Source organism: Denticeps clupeoides, chromosome 12 (genome assembly GCF_900700375.1).
Source record: "Denticeps clupeoides chromosome 12, fDenClu1.1, whole genome shotgun sequence".
In the NCBI taxonomy this organism is placed as follows: domain Eukaryota; kingdom Metazoa; phylum Chordata; class Actinopteri; order Clupeiformes; family Denticipitidae; genus Denticeps; species Denticeps clupeoides.
Window position 1 is genome coordinate 7,350,440 of NC_041718.1, and position 19,866 is coordinate 7,370,305.

Genomic DNA, 19,866 nt, shown 5'->3' on the forward strand with positions numbered 1-19,866 from the left:
AGGGGAGATGCCACACAGTGGTGAAAATGGCCTTGTCCCAACTGTTGGGGAATTTGTTGACACCATGAAATTCTGAATCAACATATTTTTCCCTTAAAATGATTTTCTCAGTTTAAACTTTTGTTCCGTAATTTATGTTCTATTCTGAATAAAATATTAGAAGTTGGCACCTCCACATCATTGCATTCTGTTATTATTCACAATGTGTATAGTGTGTGTGTGTGTGTATATATAATTTCTTCATTTTCAGTTTACATGCTGTGCATTTGCCTGTATTCCTTGGCTTCATGTAGCACTTTTTTCTTTAAAAATAAGAAAAAATCAATCACATGGAACTCACCCACACAAAAGAAGAAGATGGGAATCAGGTAATTAATGCAAATTTCATTTTCTTGCCTTCATGTTTTATCAGCTGTATACTCTACATCATATTTATCAATGCTCCACATAATTGTGCATAGCCTTTATCAGTTTTAGTATTTAAAATAATTGATTCTGAATAATTGTTTTCAATTGCAGGATGAAGAAGGGAGATTACAGTACAGTACTTTACATTTTTCTAAACAAAAGAGACGCCCCAAAAATAGAATAGTAAGCCTGCTGGATGATGGAGCTGTACAGTACAGCACATTACCTTTTCAAACAATAAAGGCAAATTAAAATAATTTATCAACATCCTCTTTCTCTGAATATCTGATTGTATGTCAAGTTTTTTTTAAAACTTCTGTTCTTTGTGGTGTGGAATGTTTTAGAATGACAGTAAAGCATTTTGATCATAATTTCAAATGAGTTTAATTTTCTTCACTTCAAAGTATGTCGGGTCATTTTAGGTGCCACTGATGTGGTGCACAGATTTAATGTCAATGCTTTATTTTTTCCATCCACAGACAACTCATGGAAATGTACATACTCAGTGTCACTGATATTTGCTGCTGTTTTAGGGAAGGAACAAGTCATGATAAAACTGCGTGGAACATTCTAATATAGCTAATATAATAGTTATAATAGGTTATTGTAATAAAACGTCTTAAAATGTTTGATACATTTGAAAATGTATCAAACTGGAACACTGAAACACTAAATCACAGAAGCAATCAATATTCATGAACATTTTGTGCTTGTACCTGAGTTTACAAAGCTAAAATACAGAGGATATCTGGGGGTTAGGCTCGGGCAGCCTCGAGCTGTCCCAAGATATTGGGTGCATGGCATACACCGCTCACACACAATTTGGAGTCACAAGTCCACTTTGGGCACCAGGTGGACACTGAAGAACCAGGTGGAAACTGGTGCTTCAACTGCATGAAACATCTAGGCTGTGCACCCTGGACAGAGTTCTACACAAGGGCAGCTTTTGATGTACATGATGATCTCACTCCCTGTTAATCTTTTTATAAAAGCCCCATTCTACAAGAGTTTTCTCAAAGAATAATGGTCTGCAACATGCAACCCAGCCACTGACAGTGCATTTCCTGATGCTGGTTGCAGGTCTGGGTAAACGGGGAGGGTTGCAGCAGGAAGGATATCCGGCATAAAACTTTACCACCAAATAATTTGTGTGGATGACCAGACCGGTTGATCTGTTGTACTGACCCCTAATGGGAGCAGCTGGAATGCGATGACAACAAACGGTGCTTCTGTACTTCTCCTTGCTGGATACAGCCGTGCAGTGATTCCACCACTTCGTGGTCCAGACCCAGACAGGAAGCCCTGGTCAAGACCATCTTCATCACTGAAGACTGTGACAAGATTTCATTAGAGAAGCCTTTGAGCTTGGGGCAAGGATGTAGTAAAAAAAAAAAAACACAATTGTCACACTTATTAACACGTTTACCCAAATATTACTTTGTCACGTCCTCTTCTAGGGCTTGGGAAACATTACAACAAACAAGGGGAATGTGTGCGGAGGGAATACACAGATACCAGGCCAAGTGAAATATTGTGCTTTTATTTAAAGTGAGTAGTGAACAACCAACCAAATCTAAAGTGCTATATACAACAACAACACAACAATCCACAGGAGGATAACACACCATGAAATGAGTATACTAATACACAACAAAGCCACAACTAACCACATTAATCACTAACACACAACAAAGGCTCATCTCCAACAATCCCAAACTCCAAAACTCACCTCTCGAGCCTCAACTGGTGGTTGGAATGGTCCTTAAGTAGTCCCCGTCCTGTGTGTTGATGGGCTGGCAGTTTACGAGGGAATCGGTGGGCGGAACCATAATCCCAACCTCCGCCAGCAGACAGCCTAAAAGTTAAACACGCACAACACAGAGCACCCCAAAACCATTCTACGGCCCAAAGGACGTAACAACTTATGTTGAACAATTATGTTTCCTGCATTAGATTCTTGAAAATATCCTCGGCCATAGTCTCCAGATCCTCTGTAGTGTGTAAACTGTTCTGAGTGTGTGTATATACATGTATACATTTTTGTCTGCATTCCAATCAGCCACAACATTATGGTCAGGACAACGGGGTCATGGCCTGCTGATGGACATGGTGAGTGCAGGTTGGCATGTGCGCTTGCCCTCAGATGTGACAACCACAGAGCAAAGGAAAAAGTTGTCCTGGTCTGACGAATCAGGTTTTCTTTTACATCATGTGAGCGCGCAGGTATGTATGTGTGTGTGTGTGTGTGTGTGTGTAACCTACTTGGGGAGGACAAGGCACCATAATGCACTATGGCGGGTTCAGCAACCCGCGGCTATTTCATCCTCACACTGTGGCTCCCTGTGGCTTTGGAAAAGTAATAATTACAAATTATTATTATTATTAATAATAATAATAATAATAATAATAAGTGTTTTTTATGTTGATCAGTTTTTTTATTGTAGTTTGAAATTCGAAGATTATTGTAATCTTGAAACATTAAAATGCAATGGGTTTGATTTTTTGTTGCTCAAAATATGCATCACAAATGCCGTTTATGCGAAAATGCCAATCACCTGGGCACTCTCACTAGAGCTATTAATTTGTTCAATTAGTGTAGCAATTCAATACCTGTCACCTATTTACTGTTTAATGATTTGCATAAGTGACTTTAAGATAAGTAAGTTGTGTAGAATTGTTGCTAAGTCAGGGTGACCAGATCTTCTCTTTTCCCTGATCATGTCCGGCCAGGTTTAAATCTTCATCGTTTTGCTCCCTGTTTTTTCTCTTTTGTGGAAACTGGGTCCAAATGGCTCTTTGAGTGTTAAAGGTTGCAGGAAGCATAAATGCATGACATTAAGATATTTTAACAAGAACTGAAAATAAACATGAACAGAAAAATTCAGGTATGAAAAGTAAGGTGGATGGAATCATACATACAGGCCTGTGTACAGCAGACGAGTGACAACAGAGGGAGAAAAGTAGGGGTTTAAATAATACTACTGGGACACACATGGGAAGGTACATATGGGTAAACATGAAATGGAAATGGCGCTACCTGGTGGGTCCTACATTCATGTAAATGTTATTTTGACAATTCCCCCCTTGTACAAGTTAACCAGCCCTGCCACTCTGAAAACATGGTTCAAGAGGAACACAACACATTGGAGGTGTTGACTTGGCCTCCAAATTCTCCAGATCTCAGTGAGTGTGTAGACTGCATCCTGTACGCATTATTAGAATTGTTTATTAGTGATCATGACCAAAATCTTCTGACTTCAAGCGTTGCATAAATAATGTTTCCATTCTATTTCCACACGAGTGGAATTTTTAACCAATAGATGTAAATACCAAATTGCTCTATACAATACTGTCTGAACATCAGCCAATAGATTTACACTTGACCATTTATGGTGGTGCGGTCTACTGCTTGGTACATAAAACCTGGGCTTTTCCTGTAAGCAAATGGTGGTGCAAAACACTTCAGGTGAAATGGAGAAATTTCTTCTGCTCATGATGATTATTAAATGTAAGTAACCAACAATATGACCCTGTTATTATTCCTTTCAACTATTGTACAAGAAACCATACAAAATCTTTTATGTGAACTGTCAATTTGCTGATTTAAAGATGTGTTTTATTTCTTCTGTTTATATGAACATTTTCTTTTTAAGTTGTTATCAGTGAACATACTACCAAGCCTGGAGAACAGATCAAGATGCTGAAAGACAAGAAAAAAGCAATAACAAGAACAGTAAATGCTGGAGATACAGTAATACTGCACTGCGATGAGAAACACCACGAGAAGACTGACTGGTACGGGCATTCAGACCAGGCAGTGCTCTTCAAAATTACAGCCAACAAAACATCAGATAATCAAGACAAAATATTTTTTACCTGGGGCTACACACCAGAAATCACTGCAACATGGAATCCTAATAACCAGTCCTTCAGTCTGACTATCAAGAACATGACTGTATCTACACAAGGCTTCTACTACTGCACCACTGGAGAAGGTGTTTTAACCGTCACTGGAACCCTTCACATCCTTGTTATCCATGGTGAGAACTTCCACAAACATTCTGGGTTTCATATATGATTCTTTTCCAGTGATGCTATTGATGTTGATAATGTGCAGATGTATTCTATGCAGATTTTGTTTAGAAAAACAGATGCTTTACTTTCTAATATATTAGTTAGCGATTCACTAATAAATAGTTCTTGCTGTTTAACAGACAAGGCGGAAGTAACAACAACCAGATCAACTTTAATAATTACTGATCGCTCTCAAACTACATCGACTCTGGTCCCAATCTGTTGGACTCTCACACCGATTTTATGTTCAGCCTGCACTGCTCTGACTGCACTGGGTTGCTGCCTCCACCACAGAAAAAGTAAGGCATTATGGAACATTATCTTTAAAATGATTAATTTACCATTTTTATTAAAAGTAACCTGTTGGTTTTTTTGCTCAGTTGTTTGCTACTCAGTTAAAATATTTTTTTCCTTTAAATGTAAGAAAAAAAAGAGAATTCTCACCACACGTACCAACAAGATGGAAATCAGGTAATTCAGCTGATTGTTTTAATAAAAGCTTCAATAAATAAAATATTAACTTCATGCATTTTTCTCTTATATCACTTTAAATATATCTGATTGGTTTCAGCTGCAGGATGAAGAAGGACCCTTACATTACAGTACTTTACACTTCTCCAAACAACAAAGGCATCCCAGAAATAAAAAAGTAAATCAGCTGGATGATGGAACCGTACATTACAGCACCTTACCACACAACAAAGCCAACTTCAAATAATTCCTGGAAATCTACATTTTGGTGTTTTCTTTACTGATAAATCACACAATATTTGTAACGTTTGCTATTTATCTCTTAGTTCTTCTTATTCATATACCTGTTGTTTGTGATGTAGAATGTGTCAGTTTGACAGTAAAACCTTTTTTATTAAAAAATTAGATTCAACAAACTTCATTTATTGTCTGAAGTACAACATTGTGAGCTGGTCAGTGGGTCATTTCGAGATATTATTTTTGGTATTACACTAGTCCAAATACAGTATATACATTCTTATTTTTCAACCACTGTCATGAAATGTAGAATTATACACTGTTAAGCTATACAATCCAAGCCTCTAAAACAGCAAAGTGTCATTGACAAACATGAACCCTTTCAACAATATGTGAAAGTGTTTAGTTGTCACATGTGACACACCACAGCACAGCACCCAGTGCACAGAGTGAAATGTGGTCTCTGCATTTAAGAGCAGTGTGTGGGGGTGGTACTTCAGTACCTCAGTGGCACCTGGGCAATTTGGGATTCAAACCAGAAACCTTTTAAATAACAGGTCTGTTTCCTTACCTGTTAGGGCTCCTGTCATGCCCAGGGAGCAGTGTGTGGAGACGGTGCTTTGCTCAGTGGCACCTTGGCAGTTTGGGATTTGAACCCAAACCCTTCTGATTATGAGTCCACTTCCTTAACCACTAGGTCACCATTGCACCTCAACAGGATTAGGCAACTCAAATCAGCCTGCTCTCCCCTCATTCATTGGTGGACCACCAATGAACATGTCACCGGTTCACCATTTTTCCTTCTTTGGACCTCTTGCTTGGTTGGTTCTTGAGTGGTTCACTGTATACTGTCTATATAATTTTGTTCTGACAGCTGCAGGGCAGGATTATCCCACATGCTGTTTTAGAGAGGCCATGACAGCAATCACATTTTACATGTCAGTGCTTACTGCTTCCAACACACTCATTTCAAAGACAAACTGTTCACTTGCTTGCTCGTTCCCACCCACAGCCTTTGTAGATGGTCTGTAATTCACTTCAGCAGCCAGTGAACGTAGTCATATGGATTGACAATCAGACAGACTTTGTCATAAAATGAACAGTGTAAGATGACATATTGTTGTTGACCATACTGAAATGTGGTCAACATGCATTTAAAATGAACCTCTAATACCTGAAACTAAAAGTTTTCTGTGATACTGTCATGAGAGCACTGTATTCATTCACAATGAAAACTGACATACATTTACTGGGCCTCAGTGTCCATAAACTATTATAGATTGGTTGGTAAAACATTTTAGATTCAAATAAAGCAGATCTTTATTATCAATAGTATGAAAATTAATTTATGGCCATGTGATTCAAATGGGACTTCAGAGTGTTTTTTTTTAAACATAAAACTAAGGACTTATTTACAGACACAAAATACTCATTTTGAAAAAGACAACACAACTTACTTGCAATGTATGAGACGACCAAAGCTGAATCAGCAGGTCCTGTGGAAGGCCGTACTTCCTCAATTGTACATTCTCTGCTGTGCCTTTTTGATGATAAAGATGTTGCTGCCCCACCTAAAGTCTTGGAAAATGGTGGCGCCCAAGAACAAGTAGGTGTTATGAGATGAGGGACAGAGGATCCAGTTTTAAGTGTTGCTAACAAAAAGCAGTGTTCAGGATTCATGGAGTTCAGCACATTCGCCAACAAACATTACGTTCACAATCACAAGAATTGGCCGTGACATGAACCAAACTGAGTCCTTCAATACACAGTGGTGATGCTGGGTAATGCAGGGGCTGATTGAGGAAGACATCTACAGGTGATGAAGCTGATGTGAGCTAAGACAGTGTGATGTTGAAGGCAGACAGTGCAGATGAGCTGAGAGTGTGACAAGAGGTGAGGGCTGACCAATGAACTGGTGGCTTCACAAAAGGTCTCTACAGTTGAATTATGGTGAGAGAATGGTGGTTTCTGGAATTCCACTATCATCGCCACAGTCACACCATATCTGAAAACTTCAGGTGTTTATCAGCTGTTGGATCACTGCAGAAACTCAGGCAAGCTGCAAAAAGGCAAGTTTAAAATCAAATGTGGCCACTTCGTGTATCCGCTGTAAAAGCCATTTTTGTGCTGTTAGCACATCAGCCAATAGATTTTTGCTTGACCATTTATGGTGATGTGGTCTACTGCTGGGAGTATAAAACCTTGCCTTTTTACATGAGCATATGGCAACACTCATCACACACAAGATGAAGAAAATTCTTATGCTTGTAATCATGCAAAAATGTGAGTAGCATCACCATATTTATATTTATTTACATTGTAGTAGTGAACCTGTGTATTTACAGTTTAAATTGATTACAATTAAATAAAAACTTTTTAGTGGTTTGCAGTGGACATGCTCTCACCCCTCAAGACTGGAATAATTTACAAACTGACAATAGAACAAGAGTAGAGGCTGGAGAGGAGGTCATTCTGCACTGCAGTGAGAAACACCATTTCAAGACTGAGTGGTTCGGGCACAGACCTGGCCAGGCGCCGTTCCTCAAAGTCAGCATGAAATCAGAGAAAGAGAAACATGTATTTATCTGGGGCAATACATTAGGAATCAATGCAACATGGAATCCTAATAACCAGAGCTTCAGCCTGAACATCAGCAACATGACTCCTTCTACAGAAGGCTTCTACTACTGCACCGCGGGAGAGGGACCTTCTACTGTTGCTGGAACTGTTCACTCGCTTCTTATTAAAAGTGAGTATAAATATTCATATACAGTTACTGAATAGTGAATATTTTACGCCCATGTTTCATGTGTATAGAAAATGTTTTATTCATAATAAAATGCATATGTCTACATGTAGGTTTAGTGACAGGTTTGTGATTTACTATTTCTTTCTTTTTAGAAAAGAAGAATAACTTTACATCAACAGTGTCACCTTCTACAACCAATGGCTCTAAAATGCCAGATGTGTTGAGTTCAAGATGTTGGGTATTTACAGCTGGTTTGTGTTTAGCTTCTACTGCTGTGGCGGCTTTTGGATGTGGGATCTGCATTAAAAGTAGGTCATTATGTTGCTTGATTTGTGGGCTGTGATGACTTTATGATCTAAGCTGCCATCTTAAATGTTGAAATGCATTAAATGCATTTATTTTTTGCAGTTTGCCTAATTTGACATTTTCAGATATTTGTATGCTAGTCTGTCTCTCTTAACCCCAACACTGATGGGCTCAGAATGTGTATTAACCAACATGCAAATGAATAGCATTCTGAAGTTAATTTAGCTTGATGTGAAAAGATACATATTTCATAGTTTTAAATAGCCGTTTTTTACTTGTTTAGCAGGTAAATACACGTCTAGGCATTTTCCATTAGCACCACATACACATAAAAATCCCTACATACCTGTTGCATTCTGACCATTTTATTTGCTTGTATTCCCTGTACTGAAGTTACCTTTTCTTTTTTTTTACGTAAGAAAAAAACAACCAGAGCACAGAGAAATCCCACCACACACACCAAGGAGATGGGAATCAGGTATATTCGTAAATGTCCTTATTTTAATCAACATACACACACACACACACACACACACACACACACACACACACACACACACACACACACACAGTAGAGGCCAAAGGTTTGGACACACCTTCTCATTCAATGTGTTTTCTTTATTTTCATGACCATTTACATTGGTACATTACCACTGAAGGCATCAAAACTATGAATGAACACATTTGGAGTTATGTGAAATAACTGTAAACATGTTTTATATTGTAGTTTCTTCAAAATAGCCACCCTTTGCTCTGAATGCTGCTTTGCACACTCTTGGCATTTTCTCAATGAGCTTCAAGAGGTCGTTGCCTGAAATGGTTTTCCAACAGTCTTGAAGGAGTTCCCAGAGGTGTTTAGCACTTGTTGGCCCCTTTGCCTTCACTCTGCGGTCCAGCTCACCTCAAACCATCTCGATTGGGTTCAAGTCTGGTGACTGTGGAGGACACGTCTCCACTTTTTGTTAAGTACATAACTCCACGTGTTCATTTATAGTTTTGATGCCTTCAATGGGAATCTACCAACGTAAATGGTCATGAAAATAAAAAAAAAACACATTGAATGAGGCGGTGTGTCCAAACTTTTGAGCTGTACTGTATATATTGTAGTGGTGGGCCGTTATCAACGATAACGTGCTGCGTTAACGTGAGACTCTTATCGGGCGATAAAAAAAATATTGCCGTTAATCTATTCACAAAGTTGGATTGGGAGCTGGGTCTATACTATGCAAGCTATTGTGCCGGAGAGGTGCGTGGGGTTTGTGTGCAAAAAGTTATTTCTTTCATTTTAATTTATGTACATATTAGGAATATTTTGCATGTGTGTTATTTTGTGAATATTTTTTTATGTTCTTTTAATACTGTATATTGTAGAGAGAGGTGCAGAAAGACGCGATGTTCTGACGCGACCTTGCTTTTTGTACAGGAATGCAGTATTGTAAATTGTGAATGCTTTATGTTAATGTTCAGTTCTCTTGGACACATGGCGTGAGTTGTGAGAGAGAGAAGTGCAGAAAGACGCGATATGTGACGCGATGTTCTGACGCAACCTTGCTTTTTGTACAGAATACACTTTGCACAGAAAATCTCTTGGGTGTCAGCTCATCATTTGTGGTTCAAGAAACGAAATCAAAAAGTTACACAATGCAGAAGAAGAACCGCTACACTATGATGACTTTCACCTTGATATTTTAGCGCGGATGTATACCTAGCCAAATTGCACTGTAGGGGGCGAGAACGAGTCTTCGAACTGTGAAATGACCACATCAAACGTGACGTGGTAACATGGATGCAGCTATTTAACTGAATAAACAGTTGGTAAACACAAGTACATCTTATTGAACATAATTTATTTTCATCACCAATTATCATAGTAGAACAGCTTTCTCAAGCAGTTTGTGATGCATTTTGGAAACAGGAGATGAGACCCTGGTCTAATGCGCCACCTGGCTTGAGAAACCCGTTCTCAAAGACTTACTTTTAGTCATTATTTGGGTAACACACATATTCTGAATGCCTTCGGCAGAATTCAAATTAGCCATTTTAATCTAGATTCATCTAAAATATCTAGATTAATTTAGATTACAGTGAGATTAATCTAGATTAAGAAAATGAATCTATGCCCACCTCTAATATATTGATAATATTTATCAACAAACTCACACATACACACACACACAAATAAAGCTGTTTTCTGGACATTTTTCAGTGATTCCTTACACATGTTATTGATCAAATGATTGTTTTTTTTTTTATTGCAGGTTGAGGTGGGACGGTACACTATAATACAGTACAGCACAGTGAAACACAACGAGTTACCTCTTCACACGACCAAGCTCAAGCCTGACTTGTTTTGCAGTGATTATGTCCTCTTGTAAAAATTCTGCACTAACAATGATAAAACCTCAATAAAAATGTCTAACACATTTTTGTTGTAGAATGCATCTTTACAACATTTACAATATAATATAAAATTGGCTTCTTTTAATTTCTTGCTTTTATGTGCGTGTGTGTGTGTGGGGGGGGTCACAATTAATACATATTTAGCATATTAAAATAAATTACATTTCTGTGGGATTGGACAACTACAAGCCAAACATCCCCACACACATGAATGCTTAGACACTGTTCCCGGTCAATCTTCCCATTCCTAACACAATCACAATTTGGCCATCAATTTAAAGAATTGGCTGTTTAAATCAATTTACCAAGGAGAGGAGGCCAAACGCTTCTCCTATGACTAAAAGCATGGAGCTGTTCTGTGGAATGTGCAGCATTGTTCAGTTTAACCTGTGAACCTGTGGTGGGTCATTTTACCACAGCTATTCCACCATCCTAGTAAAGGGTGCTGATTGGAGGTAAAGCAGGAACCAAGCTGGACCCAAAGGCACGTGGCAATGGGAATAATTTCTACAGGTAGAATAAGAATCAGGTCATTAAGGCAAGCTGGAAACTTTTAAACATGACCATTTTTAATGGATGATTACCTGTCTATTAGTACTTCCTGGAGGTATTTCTGTGGAAAGTTCCAAAATGACAGAAAATCTTTTCCAATATGATTCAACATAAACTACATTTATTGCCTTAAATTAAGCCTTTGTGGGGGTTCATTTTGAGACAGTATTGATGGGATAACAAATCTTATTTTTACATAATTTATGTCATTATATTTATATTATAATTGTGTACAGCAGTCAAAGAAAATGTACATATCCAGGATAAATGGAATCATTGTTTAGTTGATGTAACATTGTAGGTTACAATGAAAGAGACTGACTTTATTAAGAGCTAGAGAGTCATCATATTCTGATATGACAGTCAGGAGAGGAGATTCACAGGCCACGGTGAGATGATCCAAGAAATTATCCTTTATGATCCCCACAAGTGAGAAAGTGGAGAGCTGCGTTGGACCAGCTGAAGTAACTCTGATCTATAAACCCAAATAAATTGTGTGTAAGGTCATTTTGGCCTGTGTGATTCGGCATAATATAGTGTCAAACAACAGTGTTCCACCCGGTTGGAACCTTGATGAGCCACGTTAGATGAAGACAGGACATCATTCGGCAGTTCTAAAATGAGACTGCTAGACACTTTTAAAGAAACCATGAAAAACAAACAATGTTTGTGTTTAATCAGTTAAAATGACAGCATGGTTCATCTGCAAAAATAAACCACACATGTCCAAACATCTCTGCAGGACCTCTTCAGTCAGGACCCACAGTCATGGTGGCTTTCTCGGATAGGAGACTGAAGATGGACGCTGAATGAATCACAAACAAATCTTTTTACACCCAAATCTACATTTGTAAATTAGACACCAGATTCAAAGTCCTGAACCATTGAGGCAAGGATTCCATGAGACCACTGCTCCACAGTATCTGGAAAAAAGCCATCAGTTGCACACTCTTTAAGTCCCTTAAGTTGTGAGGTGATAGTAGCTCATCCCATACATGCTTTACTGGGAATTCTGGGGAATTTAAAGGCAACACCCTGAACTGATGGTTGTGTTCTTCAAACCGTTCTTACATTGTGGCATGGTGTTGGTCAACAGCAATGTTTTGGTAGGCAGGTACTACATGTCAAAGTAGCATCTCAAGGTTTCCCAGCAGAATATACTGTCTTTGCCAGCTGGCCTTCTTATGACATCCATGTTACTATGTCTTTCCTAGGTTAGAAACACACACTTACACATACACACACACACACACACACACACACACACATGTGGCCATCCTCATGGCATAATAAGTAATGTGATTTATTGTGTTTACTCAATATTATTATCCAAAACAGTAGTTCAGTGGTGGAAACTCAAGCGCACTCATAATCGGAAGGTTGCAGGTTCAAATCTCGAAGCACCAAGGTGCGACTGAAGTGCCCCTTTTCATGTGCATTAAGATCAGGAATTTGTTACACATGCAAAGCAAAACAATGACAAAAAGTCCTGCACCAGATTAACTAAACTCAGATGTCAGATGACCTGACTTCAAATGTAAAGATTTTGCTGCACTTCTTCAGTGAAAGCTCAACTGTTCTATTTGTTTTCTCTTGCATGTCTGCATGTCTCAACAAATCAGTCTTACACACATTACTGACCAAGGTCTATCTGTGATCCTGTTGCTAATGTTGGGATGTACATGTTGTATATGTTTATCTTCAAACTTTATATGAGTCATTAACAGAGAGCTGGTGATCCCCTGATCTTTAAAAATAAACTGGCAAAAGTGTTCTTCTTTCACGAGGAACTCAACTAATTGATCCTTTATTGTCCTCGACAGTGTTGGCAATTTAGTGATTTGTCGTTTTTTTCAGCCAGAACAGGAGATATTCACCCCACCGCATCCACAATGCAAATGAATCACGCATGCATGAACCTGCCACTGACTGATTCTGCCCAGGCTTAGTAATGTAAATGTAAAATTCTCTTTGTCTAAAATAAATGATTGCACATAAATTTGATGATTGCACCAATTTTAAAAGCCTCAGTCAAACCCTGGAAGTCAAACCCTGAATTGAAAGGCTGGTTGAAACTTTTATTGGAGATGCTACATGGGCATACTGCCTGTATTGTAAGGCCGACTTCTATGCCAAAAAACACATAACAAATCAAAACATGATAACACCTTATAACAGTTTCACTCAATCCACACTGCCATCAATTGTAAAAAAAAATATTTAAGGCTATACAGCTAACCAAGGTCTGTGCCACATGTTGACTTTTCATTGAAACCACAGTTTCACACACTATTTTGGACCATTTTGAACCAGTGGGAGGAGCTTAGGCTGCATTTCGAGGTCACCAAGTGATGTGACACTCCTACATGGCTGAGGTTTCATACAGTATGGTGATCCTTGTATTGGACTTTTTTGAAGTCTGCGCTGGGTGAGGTACAGTTGGACATCAAAGCTTCTTAGGGAGAGCAGGTAGATACTCAACAGTATCTTGGTCGGCCTGATAAAATCTGTGAGCAGCTGATAAATGTCCTCAAAGGGCCAACAGATGGATGCCTGAGTCCCAAACCGTACTTTGGTTACTTTTTTGAGTTAAAAGCAGCTGATCTCCACATTGTGCCAGAGGATGAAGACAATGTCAGAAATGGGCGTGTAGCCTTCATCATTTCCTTCACTAATGAGTTGAGGGTGAGATTGCCAGACAACATTCAAGCGTTGCATTACATGTCAGTTTTCAATGTGGAGGAAACGTTAAATAGCCCTGGAACAATAGTATAAATAGTAGTGGTGGGCCGTTATCGGCGTTAACCTGCTGCGTTAACGTGAGACTCTTATCGGGCGATAAAAAAATATCACCGTTAATCTATTCACAAAGTTGGGTTGGGAGCTGGGTCTATACTACACAAGCTATTGTGCCGGAGTTAAATGGTTACACTAGATTTATAAGTATATTTCTTCTTTCTTGTGTCTTTTAGTTTCTTATTTCCTAAAGACTTTTATTTTGTTTTTGAGACCCGGTTCAGGTCTCTTGGACACATGGCGTGAGCTGTGAGAGGTGCATGGGGTTTGTGTGCAAAAAGTAATTTCTTTCATTTTAATTTATGTACATATTAGGAATATTTTGCATGTGTGTTATTTTGTGAATATTGTTTTATGTTCTTTTAATACTGTATATTGTAGAGAGAGGTGCAGAAAGACGCGACGTGTGACGCGATGTTCTGACGCGACCTGGCCTTTTGTGTTCTGTACACTTTGCACAGACAATCTCTTGGGTGTCAGCTCATCATTTGTGGTTCATGAAACTAAATCAAAAAGTTACCCAACGCAGAAGAAGAACCGCTACACTATGATGACTTTCACCTTGATATTTTAGCGCGGATTTATACCTAGCCGAATTGCACCGTAGGGGGCGAGAACGAGTCTTCGAACTGTGAAATGACCACATCAAACGTGACGTGGTAACATGGATGCAGCTATTTAACTGAATAAACAGTTGGTAAACACAAGTACATCTTATTGAACATAATTTATTTTCATCACCAATTATCATAGTAGAACAGCTTTCTCAAGCAGTTTGTGATGCATTTTGGAAACAGGAGATGAGCCCCTGGTCTAATGTGCCACCTGGCTTGAGAAATTCTCAAAGACTTACTTTTAGTCATTATTTGGGTAGCACACATATTCTGAATGCCTTCGGCAGAATTCAAATGAGCCATTTTAATCTAGATAAATGTAGATTAATTCCAAGATTACAGTGAGATTAATCTAGATTAAGAAAATTAATCTATGCCCACCTCTAATAATAGCTAAAATCGTTGCCTACTCCCCTGCAGCGATAGACAAGATGGTCCAGCAATGGTGTCCCATCCCTCTCAGTAAATGGAATAAGACAAAAAAACGCACTTGGCTTCTGGAGTGAGAATTGCAAATTCAGTGATGCAACTGATATCAGACGTTTTCATGAATTTGCCATGACTGCCGTGTCTGTGATGTCCTGGCACTACTCAAATGCTGAAGTGGAGAGAGTGAGATGAGTGAGTTAAAAAGTGAACTCAGAAACCAGATGTCCCTGCAGAGCCTTAACTCCATACTGGACTGAAGCTGAGAACCTCTAACATAGAGAACCTTGACCAAAATGATGATGAGCCACTCTTTCTGTGAGTCAGCACAGCCTGCGTGTACGTGGAGTGACATCATTTTCTCACATTTTTTGCAGATTTTTGTTTTTGGTCTGTTTAAATTGTTAATGTAGATTTTATACAAAAATAATGTTTTGGTAAAAAATGTCCACTGTTCTCTTGTTTCCGGTGACTTGGACTCTTCAGCAAAATAAAAAATATGTATTTTTGCTGTTCCCAAGCCTGGTTAAAAGAGGAGGGTTGGAACTGTGATATAAGTGATATAAGTAACGACAGAAGAAAGTTCATTTGTAGTTCTAAACATACTCTGCCACGGTATTATTCTTTCCTTTTTGAGGAGTTGGCAACAGTGGTCCCATGATGTATTATGCTTTTCATAATCATGACTGTCCTGGCAAAGGAAACCCAGGACAATTCACTTTTTTTCCACAATTTTTACAAAGAGAAAAACATAAATTTTGCCTCCAGTTTAATTGCAAGGTGCTCGTCACTAAATATTTAGCATGTGTGTTGAGTGTCTCTCTCTCTGTCTTCCTCTCTCTCTCTCTCTCTCTCTGTATCATGTGTGAATTTTCTCTCAGTGAATTTTCTCTGTGTGAATATCATCCAATAGGCGTGATATAGGCGGATATAGGCATGTTAGCCAATAGATTTTTGCTTGACCATTTATGCCGATGTGGTCTACTGCTGGGAGTATAAAACCTTGCCTTTTTACGTGAGCATATGGCAACACTCATCACACACAAGATGCAGAAAATTCTTATGCTTGTAATCATGCACAAATGTGAGTAGCATCACCATGTTTATATTTATTTACATTGTAGAAGTGAACCTGTGTATTTACAGTTTAAATTGATTACAATTAAATAAAAACTTTTTAGTGGTTTGCAGTGGACATGCTCTCACCCCTCAAGAGTGGAATAATTTACAAACTGACAATAGAACAAGAGTAGAGGCTGGAGAGGAGGTCATTCTGCACTGCAGTGAGAAACACCATTTCAAGACTGAGTGGTTCGGGCACAGACCTGGCCAGGCGCCGTTCCTCAAAGTCAGCATGAAATCAGAGAAAGAGAAACATGTATTTATCTGGGGCAATACATTAGGAATCAATGCAACATGGAATCCTAATAACCAGAGCTTCAGCCTGAACATCAGCAACATGACTCCTTCTACAGAAGGCTTCTACTACTGCACCGCGGGAGAGGGACCTTCTACTGTTGCTGGAACTGTTCACTCGCTTCTTATTAAAAGTGAGTACAAATATTCTTATACAGTTACTGAAAAGTGAATATTTTACGCCCATGTTTCATGTGTATAGAAAATGTTTTATTTATAATAAAATGCATATGTCTACATGTAGGTTTAGTGACAGGTTTGTGATTTACTAATTCTTTCTTTTTAGAAAAGAAGAATAACTTTACATCAACAGTGTCACCTTCTACAACCAATGGCTCTAAAATGCCAGACGTGTTGAGTTCAAGATGTTGGGTATTTACAGCTGGTTTGTGTTTAGCTTCTACTGCTGTGACGGCTTTGGGATGTTGGCTCTGCATTAAAAGTAAGTTATTATGGTGAATTTCTTTATATTTCTGAGATAATTCATATTTCTGTCGGATCAGCAATCAGCCTTAAAGACTGGGAATGTGATTTTATTAATAATAACACAAACAAAGGAAATTGTCGTGAGGGCCAAAAACAGTGGAAACAAAAGGGCAGAACAGAAACAAACCCGCAGGCGTGTGGCGATTGCCAGAACTGAAAACAACTGAACTCCTACATTGCACGGTCCACATAAAAATATTGCACCCCCGATGGGCTGCTCAACAGCACCTTATAACCACCCTGCAGATTGGTGCCAGATGAGTCTCATGCCAGATGAGATGGTGGACAGCAGCAACTTGGGGCTCCTGCCCTGCTCCTCCCGCTTCCTTAAGCACTAGGCCACCACTGCCCCAAACATTACATGTTTTATGTATTTATGTATCTTTATCGATAGTAAGACTTTTACATTTATTTACATTTAACATTTAGTCAATCTTGTGTAAAATGCTGAAAATATTACAGCATACAATATTAATTTGCATGTGTTCCCTGCATTGATGTATCATTTTTATTCTGTAAGAAAAATATAGTTATGGGCCGGATAATTCACAACACAATGTCCAAGGAGATGAAAATCAGGTAATTCAGACAAATTTTTGGCTTTATGTGCTATTAGGTAATCTGTAAATATGTCCACAATAATTCTCAGTTTAACATTTTTATCAGATGTAAGATCCTCATTTATGTAAGTATCTGAATGATTGGTTTCAGTTGCAGGATGAAGAAGGAACATTACAGTACAGTACTTTACACTTTTCCAAGCAACAGAAATGTCACAAAAACAAGAATGCCAATCAAGTGGATGATGGATGCGTACAGTACAGTACGTTACCTTTTCGTGCAAATAATGCATATTAAAGTAAATCCTGAAAAAAATTATTCTCCTTTTTGTGCAGAAATTATGTTTTTATCTAACAACTTTCCATCGCTCTGAAAATAAAGTTTTTAATTTTCTATTATAAATATTTCTCTGGTGCTTTTGTTCTTTGTGATGAGGACTTAACTGCCATGAAATTAAGACATTTTGACAGTAATTTAATTTAACGGCATTTATTAATTTTATATGTAATTTATTTAAATGTTATTTATTTGTTGTTAATTATTTTATTTGTTAATAATGTGGTACTCAAACATAATGGCAACATTCATTTTTTTCAGTCATGGTCATTGCATGGAATATATCAGAACATGTCCAATCTATATGGAATCCCATATACATTACAATGTGCTAGTGGCCTAGTGGGTAAAACACTCTCCTGAAGCAGAAGACCACAACCCCACTTTCTACCATTGTGTCCCCAAGTAAGACACTTGTCTCCAGGGGGGCTGTCTCTGTAACTACTGATTGTAAGTCACTCTGGATAAGGGCGTCTGGTAAATGTCGGAAATGTAAAAGTAAACAATAAGTAGGCAAATAAGCTCAGGAATTTTATGAAACAATTCATTAATAAATCTGACTCAAATGTAATCTAATAAACACACATTTTAACTGTGGCACACTCTGACACCCTGCACCTCCCCTGCTGCTACATGCTCATCACACACACACACACACACAAGCACACACACACACACATCCAATCATAGTCACCCGAATACTGATCACACACTAATCATGAGACACACCCACTTCACACAACACACCTGTGCACAACCAAATCCCCTCCCTATAAAGTCCCGGTGCACTTGCTAGTGGGTGTCTGATCTCCATGGTTAAAGACTTCCTTTGCATGTGTTAACGTGGCCTTTAATAAAGACATCGGTAGAACCTTTATGGTTCCTTGTCCTTTTCTTTTTTTGGTGACTATTTAAGTGGACTGTGTTTGCTACAATTTGGTTCCTTGCCTTTGTTCATTCCCCATCACACACACTGAACAAAACTCACTGTCTACCTTAACATTCTGCAATAAAAACTACCAAGTCAATGGGTCATCCAATCTCAAGGGTCTTAAAATAGGACTGGAGGACCCCCTGCAATAAGTATAAATGTTTTCAGACATAGATGTTTCCTCTGTATTCCTCACTGTATTTAGATTAGGACCAGATAAGCTTTTGTCTTAAACTCCAGTCACACCCCTGTCTGAGCAGACTGAAACCACCAGTGGCCATGATCTTATTTGCATTTCTGATCACGTTTTTGTCTTCTCTAATCTCAGTTTAGTTTCTCATGATTCACCTAATATGTGTCACATTTGTTTTTGTGTAAAAAAACATAATGTCCTAGTAGCCTTACATCTCTCCATTAAATCGACCTTTTCAAGTTGTCAGAGGAGCCTTTTGCCACCAGAAAATTGCTTTATAAACACAAACTAACTACTTGAACAGGTGAATTTTGAATAGACCATTATAACATGAGAAGTGTCAAGGTCCACGGGACCAGAACGTAAGCACGCGTGGGAGGAGACAAGGAACCTCGGTGCAGTGGGACGCAAGGAGGCAGGTAAGTCCCCTCCGACTTAATGTGCAAACGCGAACCGGCGTAAGCCGCACCACCACACGGATGTTGTTGTTCACGTTAGGGTACAATCTAGGACGGGACAGGACTAGAGGAAGGAGTTCAGGAGCGAGGATGAGATAAGGGCAGGAACGGTCTTACTTTTTGGAGAAAAGAGTGGAGCCGAGTCTCGTTGACGTATGTCAATCAATGACTGAGCGGCTGGCAGTGGCCATCTTGCCAATTTATAGGAGTCACGTTACCTCGTTTCCGTGTTGCTCCCAGTCACATGGATGGAATCATGTGACAAGAAGTGGGCTGCTTTTTTTGATGAACTAGTAGATGTGACATGCATATGCATCTAGATCAATGTTTGCATTCATAGTTTTCATAAAGCAGTGTGAGTATCATTAGTTTTTTATTACTAGACTCATATTTGTGTTTATATCAAATCACATTGGCCATCGTTTATCAGTACACGCGTATATTTGTGTGTA

The 19,866-nt window shown here is 38.7% G+C and overlaps 1 long non-coding RNA gene across 1 annotated transcript; it reads left to right on the forward strand.

Annotated features, from left to right (window-relative positions):
- Positions 1 to 16,536: 16,536 nt before the first annotated feature.
- On the forward strand, positions 16,537 to 17,473 carry LOC114801235 (uncharacterized). The gene is made up of 3 exons (XR_003751472.1): positions 16,537 to 16,583; positions 16,736 to 16,891; positions 17,456 to 17,473. It is a non-coding gene; the product is annotated as an uncharacterized LOC114801235 (long non-coding RNA).
- Positions 17,474 to 19,866: the final 2,393 nt, after the last annotated feature.